Source organism: Mustela nigripes, chromosome 3 (genome assembly GCF_022355385.1).
Source record: "Mustela nigripes isolate SB6536 chromosome 3, MUSNIG.SB6536, whole genome shotgun sequence".
Classification (NCBI taxonomy): Eukaryota; Metazoa; Chordata; class Mammalia; order Carnivora; family Mustelidae; genus Mustela; species Mustela nigripes.
The window spans coordinates 2,852,483-2,872,602 of NC_081559.1; positions in this window are offsets into that span (position 1 = coordinate 2,852,483).

Here is a 20,120-nt window from a genome sequence, read left to right on the forward strand (position 1 = left end):
TGCTACTTCATTATTAGTGTATAGAAATGCAACAGATTTATGTGCATTGATTTTTTTTTATCCTGCAACTTTACTGAATTCATTTATCAGTTCTAATAGTTTTTTGATGGAGTCTTTAGGGTTTTCTCTATATCATGGCATAGGCAAATAGTGAAGGTTTTACTTTTTCTGTGCCAATTTAGATGCCTTTTTTCCTTTTTCCTGTCTGATAGTTGTGGCTAGGTCTTCCAGTAATATGTTGAATAAAAGTGGTGAGACTGACCATCCTTACATTGTTCCTGGTCTTAGGGGAAAACCTCTCAACTTCTCACCATTGAATATAATGTTAGCTGTGGGTTTTTTATATGTGGCCTTTATTATGTTGAGGTATGTTCCCTTTAAACATAAGGAGAAAGATATTTTTAATGTCTCAGACTAGACTTGAAATATATTTCATAATAGAAATGATGACTGGATGATTATTGGGTTCCTTGGTTATTTAAGTAAAGCCTACTCATAATACAGAAATGTACTGTATTTTATGTTCAGATAGGACGGTATTGCAGTAAACTTTCATGTCAAAGAGGCTTTGAGGAATTAGTATGGAAGCATAACCATCCTTTATATCATTGTTTCTATGAGAACTATGGGATCACTACTTGGGACTTTAAGAAATATCTTCTCAAAAAAAAGAATGAAAGAAATATCTTCTCCCCTCTCTGACTCAGCTTAACAAATAGAGAGCCCACTGCTCATATAATGAAAAGAGATGAGGCAGCTCACAGAATGTTGTGTGCTCTCTGGAGTTTAGCACAACTCTTTGAGTTACTGATCTTAAATTCACAACATACTTGAGGTTGAGGACTAATTCTTTCTTTCATTTGTTTCTCTCTTCTCAAGCAACCTATCATATAGTATGAACATACAGTAGACACTAACATGTTCATAGATAAGATTTGAAATCAGTAATGACCTCACTTTCAGTGGAAATACAGGACACTGGGGGTCCACACCCTGCAGTGACAAAATGTTCCTCAAATCATTACTTATTGTTGCCTGGAATCAGGCACCTTTCAATGACGAGACTTTAGGAAACGAAGTAACAATTAAAGTAAGATATCATGATGGAAATTATGAGTTTAAGGGCCTGGGGGTGGTTCTGATTGCACTGGAAAGCTTACATAAAGAAAATGACAAGCTCAGGGATTTATATTATTAGCCCAAAGTACTGTCAGAGAATCAGAAAGCTTCCTTGACTACCTTAAAAAAAAAAAGGTCTTATTTCTTGTATCAGTGGATCTGAGGTACCAAAAATCAAACCTACATTTGACTTTTTTGGTTTTATGCATTACAATGCAGACTTTGTAAGAACCGGTTGGAAGCATGAGATCGCCCACATAAAAATACTCTTGTATGTCCTGATGGTGCTTACTGGTAGTTCTAATCCGGCTACCTTGAGTCCTCAACTCCCATCGAGTCTTAACTGTTAGGAGCAGTCTCTCTTGCTCCGTCTGGCAATCTCTTTGTCTGCCTGATAACCTGTTACATTACCTCAGGCAGTCAGTGTGCCAGGAGGTGATGAAACTCCTTCGGGTCAACCCCCGCTTCTTATGGCATCCAGATGTATCCAGATGTATCCAGATGTTCCCAGATTCAAATCTGGCCATACCTCAGGGAGGAAGAAGAAAAGAGAAAAACTAAGCAATACACACGACTGCAGCCCTCATTTCTATATAGTTGATTCACTTTATACTTAGGACTGGTTGCCCCCGTCAATACAGCATCTGCAGCTCTGTCTTTTTGCTTTCCTTACACTGTTCCCACTGTCAGCTGGCACTTGAGCTAGCTGTGTTATTTATCAGTCCCAGGGACCCAAACTTTCATTCCTGAAAGGTCTGAACCACTAATGGTTCTTGCTTGGCTTGAGTTGCTCTAATCTTCTAGCAACTTTTACCATGGACATGGGAGTATTAAGATTTCCCAGAGACTCCCTGGACTTCCAGATATAGTCTTCCCTCTCTGCTGTACAGAACCAACCCTCTTTCTACTTTATAGTTAGAACCAGTTGCCCCATCCAATACAGTAATCCCCTTCTTTGCTTGTTTCAGTGACATGAAGAGCCCGAAGAGGTTAATGTGGCCATATCCTATCCCACTCAATGGAGGCCTTCTGGTATTTTTTAGGGAAAATAATCTTCCCTTAGAAAATAAAAACACAACATTGTGGAGATATAAACAAATGTTGCATGAGTTAGGTCATTTGGAATTACAGTGAAGGAGCCACCACTACTTCTACATTTTGGTCCTTAGAGCTGAGTATGATGGCCAAGGAAGAAAGAACGTTATATTCTGGTTGCTGGCTCAGGAAATACAGTATAACTGGCGTGACTTCTCTCCAGTCCCACATGTAGCAATGTAGTGAGTTGTCAATAGAGCATTCCACCATTTTATCAAACCAGCTTCTTCATAAGGACATGACCTATGTCTTCAATTCTAATTCTTTTTTCTTGTGATTTATTTATTTTATACAGAGAGAGTGCGTGAGCTAGGGGAGAGGCAGAGAGAGAGGGAGAAAAATCCTCAACCAGAAAGTCCATGCTGAGTATGAAGCCTGACACAGGGCTCAATCCCAGGACCCCAAGATCATGACCTTAGCCAGTATCAAGTCAGACTCTTAACTAAGCCACCGAGGTACCCCCAACCCTAATTATTTAAATGGAGTTTCTTAGTCCTGGGATGCCAGGACATTGAACAAGGCAGTCCATAAGTCCATGGACAGTGGTGCTAGCAGAACCATTATAGGCAAAGAAGTTAAATCCATATCCAAGTTGAGTGTTTTGTCCTCTCTGATGATAGAAGTTCAGTGTAAGCCACCTGCCACGGGGCCAGCAGGTCGCGGGATTAGTGCCATTTTAGGTACTTAGACTCTGATAAAGGTGAGGTAGGCACTCATCAGTGACAGTAGCCAGATCAGCCTTGGTGAAGGAAAGCCTACGTTCTTAAGCCCGTATTGTTGCCATTATGTTCCCAAGCCTGTCGTATATGCACCAGGGTGGCAGGGAAGACTACTAACATCCATAAGACTTGTCATATTGTTTACCTGATTACTGAAAATCTTTTTCAGTGGATGTCTTTGATTGAATATTTATGTGGGACACAATTATCCTCACTCTACTTACACTGAGAGGCCCATCCATATAACTCCTTCTCAGATCTCCTTTTAATCAGTCTGCAAGCCTATTTTTTCAAGCCCCTGACTTGTTTTTTCAAGCCCCTGTATTTTGTCCAAATAGCCACTTGCCCATGGATCAGCATAGATCTCTACTTCTGTCTCTCTGCCAAGCAAAGTGGACAGTCCGGTTTTAACACATCTATCATGATGTCTTCCACCCTGAGGCCTGCCATCTTCCTACAGAGTAGGGCTCTACAGTGTCCCCATTGGTCACAAAACTAATAAACCTCTATAATCTTTATAACCATATTGGGACAAACTTGTATCTTGTTTTATCTTCAAACTTCTTCTCTTCTATCTTGTTCTCTTTCCTTGAAGCCCTCCTCTTCTTTCCTTCTCTAGGACTCCTAACATAATCTTTCCTATAAAAGAAAAGAAGAATTTTTGAAACCTCAGATACCTTAAGATTTCCCTAAGCAACAAACTTCCAGAAGTGGGGGACCTGAGTGGCTCAGTAAGTGAAGCATCTGGCTCTTGGTTTCAGCTCAGGTCTTGATCTCAGGGTTGTGAGATTGAGCCCTGTGCTGTGCTCTGTGCTCAGCACCGAATCTGGCTGAGATTCTCTGCCTCTCCGTCTTGCCCTGCCCCTCCCCCGACTCACAAGCACTCCAGCTCATGCATGCGTACCTGCATACAGACATACATACAATTCCAGAAGCACAGAAATAGAGAGTGATCTGGCTACCTGCTTACAGAGTTGGAAAGGAAAAAAAATTATAAAGAAATCATAAAAATAATATCTTAAAAACTATCCTGCACATAATTCTTTGTTTTTCAAAGCTCTTTTGAATATTTTATTTGCTTCTCACTGAAATACTGTGAAGTGAGTATGGATAATACTAGTGTCCACACTTTAAATATGACACAACTGAAATGTAGAATGAGTAAAGTGGCTTTGTCAAAAGTTCTGTAACTGTCTAAGAATATAACCAGGGGACCAGGATTTTGCCTTCTAGTACAGTGACAAAAGAAAGAAAGCACAAACCCCACGGTCGTGATATTCTGGGGGAACTCCGGGGAATTCTGGAGTAGAGAAGGAGAGATGTTGGTTGATGGAAGAAAGATAAAGCAGCGAAGGGCATTCAGGAATGGGTGACCCCAAGGCCCCAAGGGTAGAAACCAGTCAGACTCTCCAGAAAATCCTGGTAGAATAACCATTGTCATTGTTTTATTTTTGTTTTGTCTTTTTTCTAAGTACATTATCAAGAGTTTTTTAGAGGTAAAGAATAGGGAAGAACATAAAAAGCATACTCAAACGCAAAGAAATATTTCATAAAGATCAAAATTGCAGAGATGGGGAACACAGGTAACCTAGCAAAGGCAGACAACTTAACGTTCCAAAAATAAATTTGTGTCTGACATGAAGTTATATAAACTTAAAAAAAAAAAAGTCTAGAGAGGAAGGGGAAAAAATTATCTTGTTGGCATCAATTAGACATTTTTTTCCTTTCAGCAACATTGAGTCTTCACTGAACAAATCAAATGAAGAGTTTATTTTAAAATCAGTGTAAGTTCCTGAGGTTTTGCTTGCCCTCCTCATTTTGTGGGCTATAGACTTTTTTATTTATTGTGATATAAAACGCCATCTGTGTAAACAGGCCCAAGAACTGGGCATGCTTTATTTCCTGGTAATCCCAGTTCTGTGACCTAAAGCGAGTCATTTAACCTCTCTGGACCAAAGGCTGTTTCATCAATTATGAGCTAAAGAGGTAATGCTGCATATTCCTAAGTCTCTCTTAGCTTTTAAATATAAGTATTCTATAAAAACTCTTTATCCTTACACAGCCCTGATTTGGCTTTTTGAGTTTAAAAAAAAAAAAAAAAAAGGCTCCAGCAGGGGTCACTATCATCACATTGTGTCCTAAATCCAAGTCTTAACTTTGTAGTTCAAGGTTAATTATATCCACCCTTTGTCCTGATTTTGTGTTGGAGAATGAGTAGAGCCTCTCAGTACCCAGGTGTTATCTGGATTGATTTTCAAATGTACGTAGAAAACCCACTGCAAATGTTCTTTTGTTCTGTTTCTTTGTTTTCCCTGTGCTTGGAGATCATTTATCTCCATTGATTCTGGGGTCCTTTAGGAGAATTTATTTTATCTAATTAACTACCTTAGATTTTTTTCACCTCCAAGAATTGTGATGAATATAAAATATTATATTTCTTCTTTAAATATATGATATGAAAACAAAAACACAAATTTCAAACCTATCCCAAAGGATTATCTTTTTGTTTTGGGGTTTTTTTGGGGGGGGAAATCTATGAATACCTCAAAAAATGTGTTTAGCTTCTTTAGAACACCTCTGTCCCTCAGAAGTCTAAAGTTCTATGAATTACTTCTACTCCTCCATAGCTATGTTGCTGTGTATATGAAACCATGAAAAGACCAGTTTATATATCCAAGAGAAAGGTAGGATTTCAGTGACAGTCTTTTTTTTTTTTTTTTTTTAGATTTTATTTATTTATTTTGGCAGAGAGAAAGCGCACAAGTAGGCAGAGTGGCCGGCAGAGGGAGAGGGAGAAGGGAGAAGCAGGCTCCCTGCTGAGCGGGGAGCCCGACGTGGGGCTCCATTCTCAGGACACTGGGATCATGACCTGAGCCGAAGGCAGCTGCTTAACGGACTGAGCCACCCAGGCGCCCCTCGATGACAGTTCTAATTTTAAAGTTCTATTGTCAGATTACAACCTGGTAACTGTACATGTAACACGAAGAGTGGAAGATCCCTGTGTCCGTGATGCTGGAAGGCAGCTATCCAAAAAAGCCAGAATTACTCCCGGAAAGTCATAGGATTCCCCAGAATCCTAAATATTAGGTTTAAGTCCTTAGTCTTAAACTCTAAATCTTAACACTTTTTAGAACTCTTGTTCTTTTTAGGACTACTCCAAAGGGATTCATTCTGCCTTAAAATTTACCCCAAACTCCATATGTTTAAACAAGACGTAACAGTGTATCAGACACCAAAGAAAGTTAACTTTTTATGCCATGGAGAGCAGTGTCTCTGGTCCTTTGGTCTGATGCATGTGGCATCCCTATGATGACACTACTTAGCCCGGAGTAGTTCTTAACAGGTATATGGTGGCCCATTAGTCTCATTCTCCCCTTTTCCTGTTACACATACGCACCTGTCCCTTTGAGAAAGGTTGGCAGCTCTAGCTGCTGCTGCCATGTCCAATGTGCCTCTTAAAGTCCAAGTCCAGGCGGGTAATCAGGCCTTGCAGCGTCTCCTTCCACAGCTAATCAGGATGGTGACACGTACAGGGAAACCAGTAGCCTGTGGCTCCAGAGACGAGGTCATGAAAAGCCTGACAGCGGCCTTGGCCTCTTAGATTGCTTGCTGGTGGGCGAGTCGGCTGTCTGTCATTCCTCCACAAATCCTGTGGACAGGAACGGAGGCCTCCTAACTGTAGCCAGCACCCGCCTGCCAGCCACGACGGCGGGCACCGGCAGGAGGATTCTGCCCAAGTGGATGGAGTCCCCCCACCAACTCCTGTGCGGGGGCCTTCTCTACCCCACTTGGATAGAGCCTCCACCAACCACCTCACTTCTGATTTTATACGACCAGCTTACGCAGGTGCCATACCTAAGTGGTCGAATTTCTCTTGAGATGCATTTCAGCCTGGGACAGGTACCTCTTGGCCCTGGGCTGCCTCCTCTGTGGCTGGAGATGGAGATACGTTGTACAAACAGGGCTGTGATACAAGGATAGAAAGCAGCCTTCACGGAAAGACCTAAGAGCTGAGGTAGGTCCTGCAAGTGGCTTCTCCCAGGGCCCCGTGCTACCTCTCCCACGCAGGAGCACTTCTCTTGGAAGAGTACTTAGGGAGCTATAATCTAACGTCCTGTTTACTCTGTTCTGTCGGCTCCTTGAGGGCGGGAACTCTGGCCTGTTGGAGATGGGGCTTCAGCCTAGCACAATAGCTGCCACTTAGTAGGTAGGCAAGAAAAAAAGCTGGAAGTATATCCTTTATGAAAAAACTTTGGTATTTTTCCTGCTTAGTTGCTCCCACATTAATAGATGAACCACCCACACAAATTGAGAAATGAATTTTGCCTAGTAGTCCCAAGAATGGAAAATACATATGAAAGTTCAACAACACATGGTATTTAAAAAGAAATTTTAGATGTTATGTTAATCAGACAGTCTATCTGTGGTACCTGTTTGCATTTGGGGATAGAAACAGAAATTCATCTTAAGTTTAACTCTGAAAGACCATAGAAAATATTACCAGTATTTCTAGTTTGACATCTTATATATGAATTTACTTCAGAAAGTCTTCCTACCATGATATTTTGGAAGTAATTTAAAGGAATTTTAACCTGTCCTGAAATACGTTACAAGTGACCTACGTTTAAAGGTTAAAAAAAACAAAAAACAAAAAAAAGCCTGTTTCCTTTGTTTCTTAAAGTAAAAGATAATTTATTTTTATCAAACTAGTAGAATTTATCCTCTTTTATTTAAAAAAAAAACCACAAGTAGCCCAAGTGCAACCATTTTAAGGACTAAAGAGGTCATAACTCACATGAGTGATTTAAAAGGACTATTCAGTGATGTAAGCTGTGTTTCTTAACTTCTTAGAGGCCAAACTTTGGATCTAGAGTTTGTACCACAATATCTCTGTGATTCCTTTCAAATATGAAATTTTATAATTCAAATAATAAGTACAAATACAAATATAAATAAGTTTCATAAATTTGTTTTTAAAATTTTTCATAAGATTTGAAATAAATTTCATAAACACAAATATAAATATGCTTTAAATTCTGGGTTTCTAGGATAGTTTTTAATACCTGACAGAATCTGAATACAAACTAATGCATATTCATCATAGAAAATTTATAAAATACAGAAAGCACAGAGTTAAAAACAAAAACCCCCTCATCATCTCTTCATTTAGGAATAATTACTATTAACATTTTGCCTTATATACTCAGTAAGTAAACAAATTAACTGACTACAATGTCAGTTAATTTCAAGTCCAAATCACTAGATATTTTTATACATTATTGTTCAATGATTATATAGTATTATGTCATATTAATATTTAACAATTTAGTTCATATTGTAGGACATTTAGATTCTTTCAAATTTTCTGTCATAATAATATTTCAAAATATATCCTCAGTGGAAAATCCTTTTATAAATACATATATATGTCTTTTTAAAAGAGACATCTTTAATAAATACATCTTTAAGAATTTGAATCATCTTTCCAATTTGTCCTTCAGAAAGATGTATTGATTTGGATGTGTAGCAGGGGTATTCAAAAGTGTCTTTTCCCCCCAAATCCTTGCCAACCCAGAGACACAGCCTCTCACGAACATTGTACATCTGATCTGGGCATAGTTTTGTACTTCCTCAGAGATGAGGACTGGCTATTAAAACCAGAGTTCTGTCTAATTCTACCTTCTGTGAGTAACATTTCACTTATATTGGGTTTATTGCTAGAAGCAAAAGAAAAGTACTGGAAATGCTATGCTGTCAGTTCTTCGTTTTCAGGGCTATGATCATTCATCGTGTTCATAAAGACGGTGTTCGCACGGCGCATCTCCGGAAACTTCAGCCGCAGGTGGAAGTGTTCACGTGGTGCAGGTGTGCTCCTCTGAGCCGCAGAGGAGTGTTTACTGGTCTTTAAAAAAAAAAAAAAAAATCGTTACTGAGCTAAATAATAATAATGCACATGGCAAGACCCGGAAAATAAATCTTGGGTGGTCTACAGTGTAAGTAGGCGACCAGAGCGTTCTGTTTGAGGTTCTAGAATAAAAATCTGTCCTCTTGGCCCCAGAATTTTTTAAACTACTGACTGTAACAATAGGATAATGTTTTATTGGCGTGTTTTCCTTTCTTCATCCATAACTTCGTTTCATTCTGGGACATTTTTATTTGCGTGCGCCCTTCCTGTTTGTTCGGTCTTTGGGGGATTGGTTTCCTCTCCTTCGAAGGTCAAGTTTGGCCCAGTGTGCGGTGGTTAAACTGCTGTCACGCAGACCCCGGGCAGCGGTCAGCGCGCTCTCTCCCTGGGGGTCCCGGGCCGGGCCCGGGGCCGGGGAGCCCGCAGGGAAGGTGGGGGAGCCTCCGCGGCCGTCGGGGGAAAGCCACGGCCGCCCGCCCACTCCACCCGGCCAGGGGGGCCTGGCCTCTCTCTGTCCTCGCCTGTCGGGACGGGCCCTTGCGGCGGCTCCTGCAGCAGCCGCGGTCGCGGAGGGCCCAGGGCGGGCCCCTCGGACGCCCCCCTGCAGGGACCTGCCCGGAGCGCCCGGCCGGCTGCGGAGGGGCTGAGCTCCAGCCTCGGCCCGGCTCGGCTCTGCGGGACGCGCTGCGGCGGGTGCGGTTCTCGCGGCTGCGGAGGGCGCGCGGGGGCTCAAGCGAGCGCCGCGCCTTCGCGCATCCCTGTGCGGGGCTCCTCCAGGGCCTCCGCTCCCAGATGCGCTTCCAAAGGCGCCCACGGAGGGACGCGCGCAGCGACAGGGGCGCCCGCCAGCGCCTTCCGCGGCCACAAGCTTCACGCGTGATCGCTCCTCTGGTCGCAGTCCCGTGGGGCTGCTACTGTTCCTGCCCTTGGTAGATAAGAAAACTGACCTTCCGGAAAGTTCCATTGCTGGCTCAAAGCCACGGAGCTGCGGAACGCCAGGACCATGACCGACCCTGGGGCCTGACGCAAACCCCCCACGCCCTCGTGCAGCTTGAGTTGGTCTGTTTTGTTGTGCTTTTGAAGGGGTCAGAAGCATGGAATTCTAAGTTTGCAAGTATCTGTTCTTATGTTTCTGGCTGTATTTGCAGGATTACTTCATTTTTTCCCCCCTTTTCATAATTTTTTTTAATTTTTTATAAACATATAATATATTTTTATCCCCAGGGGTACAGGTCTGTGAATCACCAGGTTTACACACTTCACAGCACTCACCAAAGCACATACCCTCCCCAATATCCATAACCCCAGCCCCCTTCTCCCAAACCCCCTCCCCCCAGCAACCCTCAGTTTGTTTTGTGAGATTAAGAGTCACTTAATGGTTTGTCTCCCTCCCAATCCCATCTTGTTTCATTGATTCTTCTCCTACCCCCTTAAGCCCCCATGTTGCATCACCACTTCCTCATATCAGGGAGATCATATGATAGTTGTCTTTCTCTGCTTGACTTATTTCGCTAAGCATGATACGCTCTAGTTCCATCCGTGTTGTCGCAAATGGCAAGATTTCATTTCTTTTGATGGCTGCATAGTATTCCATTGTGTATATATACCACCTCTTCTTGATCCACTCATCTGTTGATGGACATCTAGGTTCTTTCCATAGTTTGGCTATTGTGGACGTTGCTGCTATAAACATTCAGGTGCACGTGCCCCTTCGGATCACTACGTTTGTATCTTTAGGGTAAATACCCAGTAGTGCTATTGCTGGGTCATAGGGTAGTTCTATTTTCAACATTTTGAGGAACCTCCATGCTGTTTTCCAGAGTGGCTGCACCAGCTTGCATTCCCACCAACAGTGTAGGAGGGTTCCCCTTTCTCCGCATCCTCGCCAGCATCTGTCATTTCCTGACTTGTTGATTTTAGCCATTCTGATTGGTGTGAGGTGATATCTCATTGTGGTTTTGATTTGTATTTCCCTGATGCCGAGTGATATGGAGCACTTTTTCATGTGTCTGTTGGCCATCTGGATGTCTTCTTTGCAGAAATGTCTGTTCATGTCCTCTGCCCATTTCTTGATTGGATTATTTGTTCTTTGGGTGTTGAGTTTGCTAAGTTCTTTATAGATTCTGGACACTAGTCCTTTATCTGATATGTCATTTGCAAATATCTTCTCCCATTCTGTCAGTTGTCTTCTGGTTTTGTTAACTGTTTACTTTGCTGTCCAAAAGCTTTTGATCTTGATGAAATCCCAATAGTTCGTTTTTGCCTTTGCTTCCCTTGCCTTTGGCGATGTTCCTAGGAAGATGTTGCCGCGGCTGAGGTCAAAGAGGTTGCTGCCTGTGTTATCCTCAAGGATTCCTTTCTCACATTGAGATCCTTCATCCATTTTGAGTCTATTTTCGTGTGTGGTTTAAGGAAATGGTCTAATTTCATTTTTCTGCATGTGGCTGTCCAATTTTCCCAACACCATTTATTGAAGAGGCTGTCTTTTTTCCATAGGACATTCTTTCCTGCTTTGTTGAAGATTAGTTGACCATAGAGTTGAGGGTCTATTTCTGAGCCCTCTATTCTGTTCCATTGATCTATGTGTCTGTTTTTGTGCCAGTACCATGCTGTCTTGATGATGACAGCTTTGTAATAGAGCTTGAAGTCCGGATTTGTGATGCCACCAACTTTGGCTTTCTTTTTCAATATTCCTTTGGATATTCGAGGTCTTTTCTGGTTCCATATAAATTTTAGGATTATTTGTTCCATTTCTTTGAAGAAGATGGATGGTACTTGAATAGGAATTGCATTAAATGTGTAGATTGCTTTAGGTAGCATAGACATTTTCACAATATTTATTCTTCCAATCCAGGAGCATGGAACATTTTTCCATTTATTTGTGTCTTCCTCAATTTCTTTCATGAGTACTTTATAGTTTTCTGAGTATAGATTCTGTGCCTCTTTGGTTAGGTTTATTCCTAGGTATCTTATGGTTTGGCGTGCAATTGTAAATGGGATGGACTCCTTAATTTCTCTTTCTTCTGTCTTGTTGTTGGTGTAGAGAAATGCAACTGATTTCTGTGCATTGATTTTATATCCTGACACTTTACTGAATTCCTGTACAAGTTCTAGCAGTTTTGGAGTGGAGTCTTTTGGGTTTTCCACATATAGTATCATATCATCTGCGAAGAGTGATAGTTTCACTTCTTCTTTGCCGATTTGGATGCCTTTAATTTCCTCTTGTCTGATTGCTGAGGCTAGGACTTCTAGTACTATGTTGAATAGCAGTGGTGATAATGGACATCCCTGCCATGTTCCTGACCTTAGCGGAAAAGCTTTCAGTTTTTCTCCATTGAGAATGATATTTGCGGTGGGTTTTTCATAGATGGCTTTGATGATATTGAGGTATGTGCCCTCTATCCCTACACTTTGAAGAGTTCTGATCAGGAAGGGATGCTGTACTTTGTCAAATGCTTTTTCAGCATCTATTGAGAGTATCATATGGTTCTTGTTCTTTCTTTTATTGATGTGTTGTATCACATTGATTGGATGTTGAACCAACCTTGCAGCCCTGGAATAAATCCCACTTGGTCATGGTGAATAATCCTTTTAATGTACTGTTGAATCCTATTGGCTAGTATTTTGGTGAGAATTTTCGCATCTGTGTTCATCAAGGATATTGGTCTATAGTTCTCTTTTTTGATGGGATCCTTGTCTGGTTTTGGGATCAAGGTGATGCTGGCCTCATAAAATGAGTTTGGAAGTTTTCCTTCCATTTCTATTTTCTTGGAACAGTTTCAGGAGAATAGGAATTAGTTCTTCTTTAAATGTTTGGTAGAATTCCCCCGGGAAGCCGTCTGGCCCTGGGCTCTTGTTTGTTTGGAGATTTTTAATGACTGTTTCAACCTCCTTACTGGTTATGGGTCTGTTCAGGCTTTCTATTTCTTCCTGGTTCAGTTGTGGTAGTTTATATGTTTCTAGGAATGCATCCATTTCTTCCAGATTGTCAAATTTGTTGGCGTAGAGTTGCTCATAGTATGTTCTTAAAATAGTTTGTATTTCTTTGGTGTTAGTTTTGATCTCTACTCTTTCATTCATGATTTTATTTATTTGGGTCCTTTCTCTTTTCTTCTTGATAAGTCTGGCCAGGGGGTTATCAATTTTATTAATTCTTTCAAAGAACCAGCTCCTAGTTTTGTTGATTTGTTCTATTGTTTTTTTGGTTTCTATTTTATTGATTTCTGCTCTGATCTTTATGATTTCTCTTCTCCTGCTGGGTTTAAGGTTTCTTTCTTATTCTTTCTCCAGCTCCTTTAGGTGTAGGGTTAGGTTGTGTACCTGAGACCTTTCTTGTTTCTTGAGAAAGGCTTGTACCGCTATATATTTTCCTCTCAGGACTGCCTTTGTTGTGTCCCACAGATTTTGAACCCTTGTATTTTCATTATCCTTTGTTTCCATGATTTTTTTCAATTCTTCTTTAATCTCCCTGTTGACCCATTCATTCTTTAGAAGGATGCTGTTTAGTCTCCATGTATTTGGGTTCTTTCCAAACTTCCTCTTGTGGCTGAGTTCTAGCTTCAGAGCATTGTGGTCTGAAAATATGCAGGGAATGATCCCAATCTTTTGATACTGGTTGAGTCCTGATTTAGGACCAAGGATGTGATCTATTCTGGAGAATGTTCCATGTGCACTAGAGAAGAATGTGTATTCTGTTGCTTTGGGATGAAATGTTCTGAATATATCTGTGATGTCCATCTGGTCCAGTGTGTCGTTTAAGGCCTTTATTTCCTTGTTGATCTTTTGCTTGGATGATCTGTCCATTTCAGTGAGGGGAGTGTTAAAGTCCCCTACTATTATTGTATTATTATTGATGTGTTTCTTTGATTTTGTTATTAATTGGTTTATATAGTTGGCTGTTCCCACGTTGGGGGCATAGATATTTAAAATTGTTAGATCTTCTTGTTGGACAGACCCTTTGAGTATGATATAGTGTCCTTCCTCATCTCTTATTATAGTCTTTGGCTTAAAATCTAATTGATCCGATATAAGGATTGCCACTCCTGCTTTCTTCTGATGTCCATTAGCATGGTAAATTGTTTTCCACCCCCTCACTTTAAATCTGGAGGTACTTTGGGTCTAAAATGTGTTTCTTGGAGGCAACATATAGATGGGTTTTGTTTTTTTATCCATTCTGATACCCTGTGTCTTTTGATTGGGGCATTTAGCCCATTAACATTCAGGGTAACTATTGAGAGATATGAATTTAGTGCCATTGTATTGCCTGTAAGGTGACTGTTACTGTATATTGTCTCTGTTCCTTTCTGATATACCACTTGTAGGCTCTCTCTTTGCTTAGAGGACAACTTTCAATATTACCTGTAGAGCTGGTTTGGTGTTTGCAAATTCTTTCAGTTTTTGTTTGTCCTGGAAGCTTTTAATCTCTCCTTCTATTTTCAATGATAGCCTAGCTGGATATAGTATTCTTGGCTCCATGTTTTTCTCGTTTAGTGCTCTGAAAATATCATGCCAGCTCTTTCTGGCCTGACAGATCTCTGTGGATAAGTCAGCTGCCAATCTAATATTTTTACCATTGTATGTTACAAACTTCTTTTCCTGGGCTGCTTTCAGGATTTTCTCTTTGTCACTAAGACTTGTAAATTTTACTATTAGGTGATGGGGTGAGGGCCTATTCTTATTGATTTTGAGGGGCATTCTCTGAACCTCCTGAATTTTGATGCTCATTCCCTTTGCCATATTGGGGAAATTCTCCCCAATAATTCTTTCCAGTATACCTTCTGCTCCTCTATCTCTTTCTTCTTCTTCTGGAATCCCAATTATTCTAATGTTGTTTCGACTTAAGGTGTCACTTATCTCTCGAATTCTCCCCTCGTGGTCCAGTAGCTGTTTGTCCCTCTTTTGCTCAGCTTCTTTATTCTCTGTCATTTGGTCTTCTATATCGCTAATTCTTTCTTCTGACTCATTTATCCTAGCAGTGAGAGCCTCCATTTTTGATTGCACCTCATTAATAGCTTATTTGATTTCAACTTGGTTAGATTTTAGTTTTTTTATTTCTCCAGAAAGGGCTTTTATATCTCCCGAGAGGGTTTCTCTAATATCTTCCATGCCTTTTTCGAGCCCGGCTAGAACCTTGAGAATTGTCATTCTGAACTCTAGATCCGACATATTACCAATGTCTGTATTGATTAGGTCCCTAGCCTTCGGTACTGCCTCTTGTTCTTTTTTTTGTGGTGAATTTTTCCGCCTTGTCATTTTGTCCAGATAAGAGTATATGAAGGATCAAGTAAAATACTAAAAGGGTGGCAATAACCCCAGGAAAATATGCTTTAACCAAATCAGAAGAGATCCCAAATCATGAGGGGGGAGAAAGGGCATAAAAAGAGGTTCAAAAAGAAAGAAAGAAAAAAAAAAGAATTAAAAAAAAAGAAAATGAATAAAGAAAAGTATAAAAAGAAAAAAATATATATTAGATAAACTAGTTAAAAAACGTTAAAAAAGAAAAAGGTAAAAGTTAAAAAAAATTTTAGCAGAAGAGAAAAGAAAAGTGAAAAAGAAAAAAATTAAATTAACTACAAGACCAAAAAAATTACAGGGAGAAAGCCATGAGTTCCGTGCTTTGCTTTCTCCTCCTCTGGAATTCTGCTGCTCTCTTTGGTATTGAAACCGCACTCCTTGGTAGGTGAACTTGGTCTCGGCTGGATTTCTTGTTGATCTTCTGGGGGAGGGGCCTGTTGTAGTGATTCTCAAGTGTCTTTGCCCCAGGCGGAATTGCACTGCCCTTAGCAGGGGCCGGGGTGAGTAATCCGCTCCGGTTTGCTTTCAGGAGCTTTTGTTCCCTGAGCGCTTTCCGTAGAGTTCCGGAGGACGGGAATACAAATGGCGGCCTCCTGGTCTCTGGCTGGGAGGAGCCGAGAGCCCGGGGCCCCACTCCTCAGTGCGCGCTCAGAGAACCGCGCCCAGTCACTCCCGTCTGCCTGACCTCCGGCCCCGCTTCGAGCTCACCGAGCCTGCGACCGGCTCAAGGTAACACGGAGCTGCGAGCTTACTGTCGGCTCTGTCTCTGTAGCCGGCTTTCCCGTTCCAATACCCGCAAGCTCTGCGACACTCAGACACCCCTGATCCTTCTGTGACCCTGTGGGACCTGAGGCCACGTTGACCCCGCGTGGGCTTCCTCCCGGTTTAGCCTCTGGAGCGATGTCCCTCAGCGGAACAGACTTCTGAAAGTCTGTTTTTTGTGCTCCATTGCTCCGCCGCTTGCCGCGCCCCGCCCCCCATCTTCCCATCGCTTTGGATTCACTTCTGCGCCAGTCCTACCTTTCAGAAAGTGGTTGTTTTACTGTTTCTAGAATTGCTGTTCTTCTCTTTGATCTGCTGATGGATTTGTAGGTGTTTGCAATCTTTAGATAAGCTATCTAGCTGATCTCCAGCTAGCTGAAGCAGTCTCAGCCTGCTACATCTGTGCCATCTTGACTCCTCCCTACTTCATTTTAAAATTTTGAACGGTGTTTTCCAGTAATCAAAGGATTGATTACAGGATGTTTTCTTGCCAGCCAAGTCTGTTGAGCTGAATCAAAAGCATTGCCTTGCCTTCTGTCACTATTCATTATTTATTCATGGATCCCTGACTGGTTCTTTATGAGCAATATATCTGAGTTATGCATTTTAAATGATCCTTTCAAGGCTTTGGGGAGGGTGTTGAAGGAATGGTAGGGAGAGATGTTTATAGATAGCTTTAAGGAGGAAACAAATGATTACTTTATCTGAATATGAATCATTTACAGTCTGTTCATCCAAGAACAATAATAGTCAAGGAAAGTAAGGGACAAGTCAAAGGAGTAAATGACCAGAATAATAATCCATGAGAGGCACTAAATGTAATTTCTATAAATCACAGAAATTGGAATGAATTTTTGGCAACCTCCAAACAAATATGGAAACTCAAAGGTTCAGAGGAGCAGGGTGTATATAAACACATACATTATCTTATATCATATTCAAAGGGATTTATTACAGGGATTTGACCCTATGGAATTTGGGAACTAGTTAACTAGTTTCTTTTTTTTTTTAAATATTTTATTTATTTACTTGAGAGAGAGACAGTGAGAGAGAGCATTAACGAGGAGAAGGTCAGAGAGAGAAGCAGACTCCCCATGGAGCTGGGAGCCTGATGCGGGACTCGATCCCCGGACTCCAGGATCATGACCTGAGCTGAAGGCAGTCGTCCAACCAACTGAGCCACCCAGGCGTCCCAGTTAAGTAGTTTCTTTAAGGCCACTGTCTTCATGTCTCTTGTTGGAGCTTGAAGTCTACAAGGAAAGCGTTTGGGAAGAGAAGATGGATATGATGTAGGAAGAAGCAAGAACCAGCTAGTGGAGCCCACCGGGTGGTTTGAAACCTTTGTCTGCTCTTGTTGCTTCTGACCTTGGTGGCATGGGTGGCCTGAAGAAGCCACATCTTTCTTCACAGAGTTAAACACCCACCTCAGGCTTCAGAGAGGCTGAAGGAGGGTTTAGGGGAAGGTGGCCCAGTTTCAGTGTGACACTACCTTACCAATGAAGAGAGCCAGAATACGGTTGAGCTACAGCATCGCTGCCCCTTCATTCTGGCCCTCCCTGTCGCCCACCAGAATGGCTCTCGCAGCCCACCCTAGCCTATAGGAAAGGAAAACTCCAAGAAGTTTCGTTCAGTCTAGACAGGTTGACAGAACTACCACACTAAACAAAAAGAATGTTAGGATATGGCAATGGAGAGAAGAGGGCAACTCTCTATTGGCCAAAATAAAATGAGCGCTTGATGAGAGTCCATTAAGATGCCTTCAGACCAACACAGCGCACAGCCCTCGGTCTTGCTGACCCCTGCTCTTTTACCAGGTAAGGCGCACAGACCATGTGACTCCCTTTCAGGAGTTTGCTACCTGCCTATGCTGGTCCCTGGAGCAGAGGCTGTTTTCTCTGCTGTTAACAGATGTCCATGTTATCATTGCTTCAGCTCTGCTACTGTTCACCCTGTCCTTTTTCCAGATAATTTCCCTTCTTCTGTTTCCAGTTCTCAGGGTGCCTGGGTGGCTCAGTTGGTTAGATGCTGACTCTTGGTCTTGGCTTAGGTCTCGATCTCCCCATCAGGAGTTCAAGCCCTCTGTTGGGCTCTGTGTTGGGTGTAGAACTGACCTACTTAAAGAAAAACTCCAATTCTCAAAACTTTTTCTTTGGTTTTGAATTAGTTTCCTATTGCTGCTCTAACATATCACTATAAACTTAGTGGCTGAAAGTAATTCAAATTTATTTTACAGTTCTTGAGGTCAGAAGTCTGAAAAGGGTCTCACTAGGCTAAAATCAGGGTATTAGTGGGGCTGTACTCCCTCTGAGGACTCTACAGGAGAATGCATCTATTTGCCTTTTAAAGATTTCCAAAGATGACCCACCTTTCCTGGTGTCAGGCCCTCTTCTCTCTTCAAAGCCAGCAATGTCCAGTCAGGTCTTTTTGTGTTGCATAACTCTTGACACTGACTCTTCTGCCTCCTTCTTCCACATTTAAAGACCATGTGATTACGTTTAAATCTCCTGATTTCCATCTGTAGCCTTAATTCCTCCTTGCTGGAAAACCTAACATATTCACGGTTGCAGAAGTTAGGACATGGACATCGCTGGGGGGCTGTTGTTCTACCCATCCCAGCTTTCCCTTCTTTTTGTGGCCTAGGCCATTAGGAGACAAGAATTTAGGAGTAGTGTTTCAGGCCCTTGCCTTTCCACTTTGCCACAATCCTCACCCTGAGGCAATGAGCAAAAACTAGCTATTTACGAGGGCGAACACAAAAGATAAGAAAAAAATACCAAGAAGAATATCAATTAATATTCAAAACTAATTTCCTATCACAAAAACAGCAGCATATGTTTATGAGAATGAGCTCTATGGCCATTCCATCTCCCTGTAAGACTTTATTGGGCAACAGTCTGGTTTCCTTGAGGTCTGGTGGAACGTCTGGATTCCTACTGCCCAAGTGATAGATTTCTTTATTCTTCCCAAATGAATTTTCCTGGATGCTTGCTTCTCCAGCCAGGGCAAAACGCTGCTCTTTTTTAAAAAAAAGTCTGGATTCACCATCCAACTGTCTTCCTTTTTTGTTGCTCTCATCTACCAACTTGCAATGGCCCGTCCCCTTTACTCAAGGCTGTAGCAACTCATTCAATTTTCCTTCCTACTCGGGCAGTCATCAAGGATGACTTTCCATAATCTGTCTATTTGTGATCACCATCTCCCCCATCCATTTCACCTGCTGTGAAGAGACGTTAGTTGCACACTGGTTATCCGTGTACTCCTTCAAATTTCCCAGCCTCTTCACAAATGATGAAACCATATGACTACTTCTGGACAAAGGATTGTGAACTGAAGCTACAAGTTTTGCTTCTAGATCAAGACATTTAAGAACTTGATGCAGTCTTATCCCCTGCCATAGAGACCTAGAAGCTATTTGTTGAAACGGCAGCATTTCACAAAAACAGTGTGAGTGATAAATAAAGCTCTGTTTTATTTTATATTTTTATCTGAGATTGGTGTTACTCCTTTATTTTTTAAATTATTTTTATTAATATAATGTATTATTTGCCCCAGGGGTACAGGTCTGTGAATCGTCAGGCTTACACATTTCATACCACTCACCATAGCACATATCCTCTCCCATGTCCATAATCCAACCACTCTCTCCCTACTCCCCCATTCCCCAGCAACCCTCAGTTTGTTTTGTGAGATTAAGAGTCTCATAGTTTGTCTCCCTCCCGATCCCATCTTCTTTGATTTTTTCCCCTGCCCTACGCCCCACAAGCCCATGTCCTACCTCGCAAATTCCTCATATCAGAGAGAACATATGATAATTGATAATCTGATTGACTTACTTCACTCAGCATAATACCCTCTAGTTCCATCCATGTTATTGCAAATGGCAAGAGTTCATGTATTTGGATGGCTGCATAGTATTCCTGTGTGTGTGTGTGTGTGTGTGTGTGTGTGTGTGTGTGTTCACATACATACATACCAAATTTTCTTTATCAATTAATCTGTTGATGGACATCTAAGTTCTTTCCATAGTTTGGCTATTGTGGACGTTGCTGCTATAAACATTCAGGTACACGTGCCCCTTCGGATCACTACATTTGAATCTTTAGGGTAAATACACAGTAGTGTCATTGCTGGGTCATAGGGTAGCTCTATTTTCAACTTTTTGAGGAACCTTCATGCTGTTTTCCAGAGTGGCTGCACCAGGTGCATTCCCACCAACAGTGTAGGAG